This window comes from Apis dorsata, unplaced genomic scaffold, assembly GCF_000469605.1.
Source record: "Apis dorsata unplaced genomic scaffold, Apis dorsata 1.3 scaffold_365, whole genome shotgun sequence".
NCBI lineage: Eukaryota > Metazoa > Arthropoda > Insecta > Hymenoptera > Apidae > Apis > Apis dorsata.
Window position 1 is genome coordinate 205,769 of NW_006263630.1, and position 7,451 is coordinate 213,219.

Sequence of the window (7,451 nt, forward strand, 5' to 3'; positions counted from 1 at the left end):
ATATGTTGTTAAACTTTATAAGAATTAAATTCTTATTCAAGCTTCATTCCTTTTCGAATATTAAAACGATTCTTTGAATATAAAATGGATTTTTATCGAACTTAATGCGAAGATCAATGTTTTGATTATAATAGTAACGTTACAATATTTAATGGTAAATTGACAACCTTGACAACGTATGTCGCATCAAATGTTGGCCCATAATTTTAACTCGTGTCAGCGTCGCGCGTAACAATTAAATCAAAAGAACATATCTCATGTTTCATTTCCTCCGGGGCCATGTTTAATTCGATGTTTCCGGCGCTCTCGGCCGTGACACACCTCAAACTAAAAGGCTAAAACTTTTAACAAACTGCGTCGAGAGAACTGTCGCCGAATTGAAACATAATACGGTGTAAGAACTCTGCTTTCACTTGCGTCCTATAAAATACTACTATAAGACGCGAGAGGCGATGTTTAAAGAAGAAATCTAGGACGAAGATTTTATAATGTCGTGCTTATATTACGAAAAGTATAAATGATGAATACTTTTTCTTTTTTTTTTAATCGTACACGAATGATCGTAATAATAATAGTTTGATTCGTTATTTATTTATTTATTTATTTATTTTTTTAATATCAACTTTTAATTTCAATTACTTCGTTAATATGTATAATTATGTATAATTTTGAATTTAAAGATCGTTGATAATTTTCGGGAATAATAGGGAAATTTTATATTATATCTGAAATAAAGAGATAGAAGATACATTTTCGTAATTTTAATATTGGAAAGAACTTTATTTTATTAAAAAATTATATCCATTTTCAAATCATTAATGAACAAATTTTGGAAAAATTCAATTCATTGTTACAGAAAAATCGAAATTAGCTAAACCTTATATTTTTATGATACCTTATATTTCTCAATTTTTCTAACAATTTCTCCAATAACATACACATTCTCAATCAAAACGGGAAATCTATGACCCGTTTACCAACAGCAATTAATTCCAACACCGATCAGAGAATAGTGGCACCAGACGTCCACCAATCTCGAATCTCACGGAAGTGAATCACTCTCTCGATTCAATCTCTTCCATTCTCGGCCGACGTTCGTGGGAGATTATTGTTATAAAACAATGCAAGAACACCGTAAACACACCGTTCTGTCCCGATTAGTCTCGTTATTCGTCTAATTGCTGACCTCTTTGCCCGACGAACGGATTCGTACGATCGTGACAATGCCGCGTGTTCCTCCGCCATGCCACCCTCCACCATTTTCGCCCATTAACGCGTGCCTCCTTCTTTACTCCTTCCCCTTGCTCTTGTTTTTTGTTTTTGCACAATAACGCCAAAGGGTCAATCGGCCATTGTTCGCTATGCCACGCGATAGGGTCGTGCCATTCTTTTCACGGAAATCTCTACCATTCAATCTCTACCCCCTTCGCAGATGAACCCGATGGCGAAATTTTCGGCTCGTTCCCGTCCACGAGGATGTGACGTATGATATATATACGTTTTCACGATGCGAAAATCATCTTATTTTCACAACTGGAATGGATTTATAATGCGTTTGTATTATTTTAAATTCGATTCGAAAATATTTAAATTAATGATAAAATAAAGATCGTTTTGTGCCAAGAGAAATGGTGTAATTGGTGTATAAAATAATTACATGCGATCAAAGTGCATTTGTTCAAAGGAGTAACGCTTCTTTTTTTCTCTTAACGAAGATATTTTAGATATTTGTAACGACTAAACGTAACTTGTGATCTACATTCGCGAGAAATACGATTGTTAATAAAAGAGAATTGATGAAAACCTCGATGTTGAAGAAGAAAGAAATCTCAATGTACCCGATAATTTTGACAATACCGATCGAATTATGTATCATTCTCTCGTAACAACGATCTCCTTTTTTTTTTTTAAATCTCGTATTTCAACCGCGTATAACGAGACACATGTTGTGTTCGGGCATCGAATAAACGATACAGTTATCCGATATATTCGGCGCAAGCGCGATGCGCACAGGGCGTGCAATCAGAGCGGGCGAACAAGTTTTCATTAGCCATTATCGGGGGATCTTGAACAACCGGTAACTTGCTTCCGCCGCGTTTCAATGAATTAAGAGTTCCCTTAACGGTTTGTCACGGCAGAAGGTGGTAATATCGCGCCATTGCCCCGAGCGATTTGTGCCACGGTTGATAAACGCTAACGCGACGCGTGCACGTACGCCTCGAAGGGGGGAGAATACCGAGGAAGGGGGGGAGGGAAGGTCCACAACCGAACCAGTCCAGATTCGATACAATCAGCCCGTGAAGAAGTATTTCTCGGTAGCGGTCCATAAAACTTTGCAATATTTCCAATATCCATTTTTATATCCATCGCGGGATACTCCTCTTGAATTGGGTTAACGAAGACGTACGGGTTGAGAGAAAGTATTGTTAATGACGAATAGAGATAACTTTCTGAGATTTTTTGGAGAAGACGTCGATTAAATATGCCATGGATTATAGAAAAAGTGCATTGCTTTTATTATGATATTTATTAGTTAAATTGGATCCTCCTAATTTAATATTTTGGACGATGAACAAATCTCAACGCGCGGATTAAAATTGTTTTAAATATATATATATATATATTTATTGTATACAATTTTCGAAATTCAACGATCGGAATTTTAATAAGATTTCATGGAATAAATCGAACATCTGGTTTCGATATAAGACGAATAAGAGAACTAACTTGATACATTGGATAAATCGTTTCGTTTAATCGTTCAACGATTCAATATTAGTGGTGTCAAAGGGATGGAGACGCTCGCTAGGCCGGATAAATGTACGGGGAGCGGCATTAAATGCGTGACGGGTGTTGGGTAAAGAAGGGTTGGACGATGGTAGTTTTTACAGACGCGAGAAGAGAGCGAGTTACGAGTCAAGGTCGGCTGCACAGGTTGCTCGGTCATGAGGATAGAAATATGACTGGATATACGGATAGATATATATCTGGCGGTGATAGTTGCGCCACGATTTCGCTGGTAGCCACGGGTTTACAGTTGAATAATAGGCGTCCAATTGAACGTTTGACGCAATCCTTCCTTCCAATCGAATCGATCCAATCATTCCGAACGGACGTACGATCGCACAATGTGTAATCGAAATCGATATTGTTATTAAGAGAAAACGGAATGAAAAAAAAAGACTTGCCAAAGATTGTATATTTCCTTTACAATTGTAGGTTTCGAACGAAGATTCAAGGAAGAGAGATCGAACGAAGAGAACGAATCGAATAATCTTGTCCAATTGAGGATAAAAACACAAAAATTGGAAAAACTCCATGATAAAACTAATCGATGAAAATCCAAAATTGCAAGTCTAATTGAAATCTAATCCGATAACTAAAGACGAAAAGATAAAAATACCAAAAAGAAAGGGAAAAAATGCAGAGAGAAAAAAGAAAAAATGACCAAAATACTGAAGAAACGAAAGGCGGGGATCGAGGAGGGAGGAAGAAGAAGGCGGAGGAGGAGTAGAAAGGCAGATTTCCGATGGTGAAGAGCCGGTCGGGCTGTGGGAGGTCCGATGAGGCTCGGCTATGCAAAGTGGCCCGAAGGGCCGCTCGCGCGGACCTTCACAGAGGCCGACAGCCGGTTCACCGGTTGCTTCGCCCGCCTTCAGCTCAAACCAAGATATCAGAAGGCGTGTAATTCGTGGTTGCTTGCCGGCTACGTGAACGTAGAAATTTACCAGTCCCAACCGGCATACCCTATCGATTCTCTTCCTCTCTCTCTTCCTCTCTCTCTCTCTTTCTCTCTCCTCCCCATCGATCTTACGAACCCGTCGAGTCGAACGATCTCAATCGGTGGAAACGTAGGTCGACTCGGTTGGCGTGGAACGAGTAGCTGGATCTGTGTCGTTGACGCGCGAAATGGAGAGATTTTATCGGTTTATCGACGGTGGAAAAGCGGTCGATCGCGTTGACAGAAACGCGTGGACATCGAAACGATACGTGGTCGATCGAAACGGATGATAGCGCGATGAACTTGCACGGTTTTTGATTTAGATATAGGTAGAACCTGGAAGTGAGAAAATATGAATCAGATCGTGCGTTATATCGATTTAAATATGGCGTATATAAAACGAGAAAAATGGAACGAATTGGATCGTTCGTTCTAAATTTTCTTGCGGACTGTTTACTTTACCAAAAAGGAATGAACTAGGATCGAAAATATTTAACATCGAAGAAGGGAGGCATCAATCTCTCTTAATCCCTCTTAACAGAATTTTTTTCTTAATAAACGTAACATTTCCATTAGACGATCGTTAAAATTGTTGTTAAAAGGAGAGAAGGATCGAAGGACTCGAGAAACAAAATTCTCCGAATGAATGAATATTCAGCTCCCTAACTTTATACATCACCGCCTCCAATCTCTGCCCGATGCGAGCCAAACGACCGGTACACGCGCTCTCTTACGCTAAAACTCGAATATATTATACGAAAGTTGCGATCATGTGACGCGTTGATCGTCGTATAAAACCGATGTTTACACTGAGCAACGATGAAAGGAAGGTGATGCGCGACTGAGACCCCTCCTCGCCGGCCACCTGTTATTTCAAGTCATAAATTCGTCAAAGGGATCGTTTAAAAGATTTCCACCGTGTCTCGTTAAAATGGCTCTATATAAAATGGCTCGAGCCATTCGGTGTAAACCCATTCCCGCGAACCCGTTCCTGCCTACGAAGTGGTCGACGAGTTGGTAAACGATCCGAAATTTGCATGTATTCCGCGGGTGGTGGCTTCTAAATGGGCCGGTTAATCACAGAGTCGGAACCGATCGAACACCCCCAATTAGCCGATATTATCGGTCGTCGGTAACAAGTGTAACAAATCAATCCGTGCGAATAATTTTCGAGGATCGATGAATTTCTTCGAGAATCTCGGAAACCGGGTTCCATATTCTTCCCAAGATTAATCGGTGTATTTTGCAAATGGAATCGCGTAAATTTTCACCTCGTTCCGAAGGCGATAATTCCAGAGTTATATACGGGCTGCGTAATAACTATATACCTTGCGTTTCGTTCGATTCTTTAACGCTTTCACTTTTTGCCAATACTTGGTAATGAAACGAACGACGATCGAAGAGTTTTTTTTGCCGAGGAAGGGCGAAAACTTTCTTTAAATTATCCTTGCTTTGCATTTTTACTACGTGTTTCATATATATCTCGACGTTTTTCATCTCGTTTCGTGTTTCTCGACGCGTGACGTGTATTTTTACGAGAATTACGAGTATAACGACTATAATTCAGACGTAACACTTTAACGGATAATTTATACAATTTTGATACATCGTAAGTCACCAGTTTGAACGTATCGACATCCGTCCTATAAATACGTCGATACTTTACGCGAAAGAGGTCTTAATCGAGCATCCACGTACGATAAAACTCCACTTATCCGAATATCCATTTTCCTCGTTATCATCGTTAACATAATTCAAGAAAACGACACGATTATTCCACTTGTCCAAACATTAATTATTCGAGAAATAGCGAGAACGATTAATAAAAAGATTCACGAGCATCTTTAACCCATTTTTAATCCTTATAATAATTTCATGCTCAACCTCAAACTCCACCTTCCTAAAACGCAATCCCATTCAAAATAAAACTCCCTCTCTCCCTCGTAACCGGACACCGTACGTTCTACGTTCACGTGAAACCGTTAAGGAGAGCGATTGTTCCACGTGGAACGTGGACGACACGGAGAGAAGGCACGAAGGCTCGCGACACGCGTCCATCCGTGATGCGAAACAGTGACGGATGGCAGGGGCAAGACGCGCGAGTACACGCGGCCCTCGATGGACATTGCACGAGTCCCAAGTTCTCGTAAACGGCGAACGGTGCGGCTTCAAGACTGCGTGTAATTGCGGGTAAAACAAGAGCCCTCGGTGTGGGTCCCCTGTTCCACTCGAGGTGCATCTACGTTTCGGAACTCCAACTCCTTTTGTCCGTTGAAAAGAGAAAAAAGAGAGAGGGAGAGGCGACGCAAGAGCGAGGGAGAGAAGCAGCGTGGAGGAGAAAGAAGGTAGGTCGATGAAGAGGGAAAGAGTTAAGATCACGAACGGGTGGATAAAAGCGACGAGAAAAGTGGTTTGGTGAAAAAGAAGGGGAAGAGGAGTAAGTGAGAGAGAGAGAGAGAGACAGAGGGGAAAGGAGGGGAAAGGGACGAGTCGAACGGCGAGAAGAGAAGGAAGGAAGGAGGGTGGAGAGAGAGAGGGAGGGAGGAGGATGGAGTCACCTGAAGCGGCTGAGGGGAGGCGAGGAGGAGATGAGCGAGAGGCAAGGTGAGGTAAGGAGGAATGCGGTTACGGTAGATCGCGGACCAGTCCCTCGCGCACAGGTCCTGCAAAGCCCGACAGGGACCACGAAAAACGAGCAAAACGGAGACCGCGTGGCCCAACCGCGTGTGCACGCGCAAGCGCGCCGCAGGAGGATCTTTGCTCGCGCCATTCACCGAACGGATCGACCGTTGTCTCCGTGGATTTCCATCGTTTTCCAGGACGCGTGTCGTCCAAGATTGGCGCGTTCTCTCTTCCGGAGAGATGCTCGCCCTTCCCTTTTTTTCACAATTTAGCTCTTCTTCTCCTCTCTTTCCCTCCTCTTCTTCTCTTCTTTTCGTCTCTTTCCTTCTTCTCGTGACCTTGCCTCTTCTACGGATGGAATCTTAATCGGTTCTCGGATCGGTCAGTCGAGCGAGAAAAATGAATTGGTCGGGACAAAAAGATCGTGTCTGAAGATTGCGCGTGACGATTGTTTTTTCTTTGTCTTCTTTTCTTTTTTTGTGCGAGTCATCGATGATGATGGTGGTCCAAACTTGGAAGATTTTCTTAGAAAACGTTATCTCTTGCGAATGAAATAATATTGTAAGAAGAAAAGCAAAGAGTTATCCTCGAAGTATCGTGCCAAATCTATGGTTCGAATAAATGAATATCGATTCGCCTTTTGGCCAACGTATACATAAATTTGGCATCCTTGTGAAAAAGTGATGCAATATTTCACTAAAGCTGGTAGATTTTCTTATCATTGGGACCGAAGCACGGCATCTTTTAGGATCAAGGGAGCGTGATTGCTTGGCTGCACGTCGTAAGAAAAGTAACTTATAGTTCCGCGAAAATATCTGGCACGTTTACAAATGTTCCCTGTCTTTGTCCAGATTTCTCGTCTTGATTAAAAAACGTGGAAATTTATTGAATTCGTTATCCGGTTTTTTTTTCTGCTTCTTTGTATTACAACTCGACAGAATAAGTTTACCACGAATTTGAAAACAAGATTTTTTTTTACGATGTTATTTAAAAATATTTCTTACGAAACAAAGTTATATCACAAGTTGCTTGAAATTATATAAATCGGCAAACTAGGTAAAACTTGTAGTAATAATTCTACAAGCGTAATCGCATATTTTTTTTTTTT

At 41.1% G+C, this 7,451-nt stretch overlaps 1 protein-coding gene across 1 annotated transcript in view; it reads right to left on the reverse strand.

Moving 5' to 3' along the window:
* LOC102674356 overlaps window positions 1–7,451 on the reverse strand; it is a 115,396-nt gene that overhangs the window by 26,101 nt on the left and 81,844 nt on the right. The gene's annotated exons all lie outside the window — the stretch shown is intronic.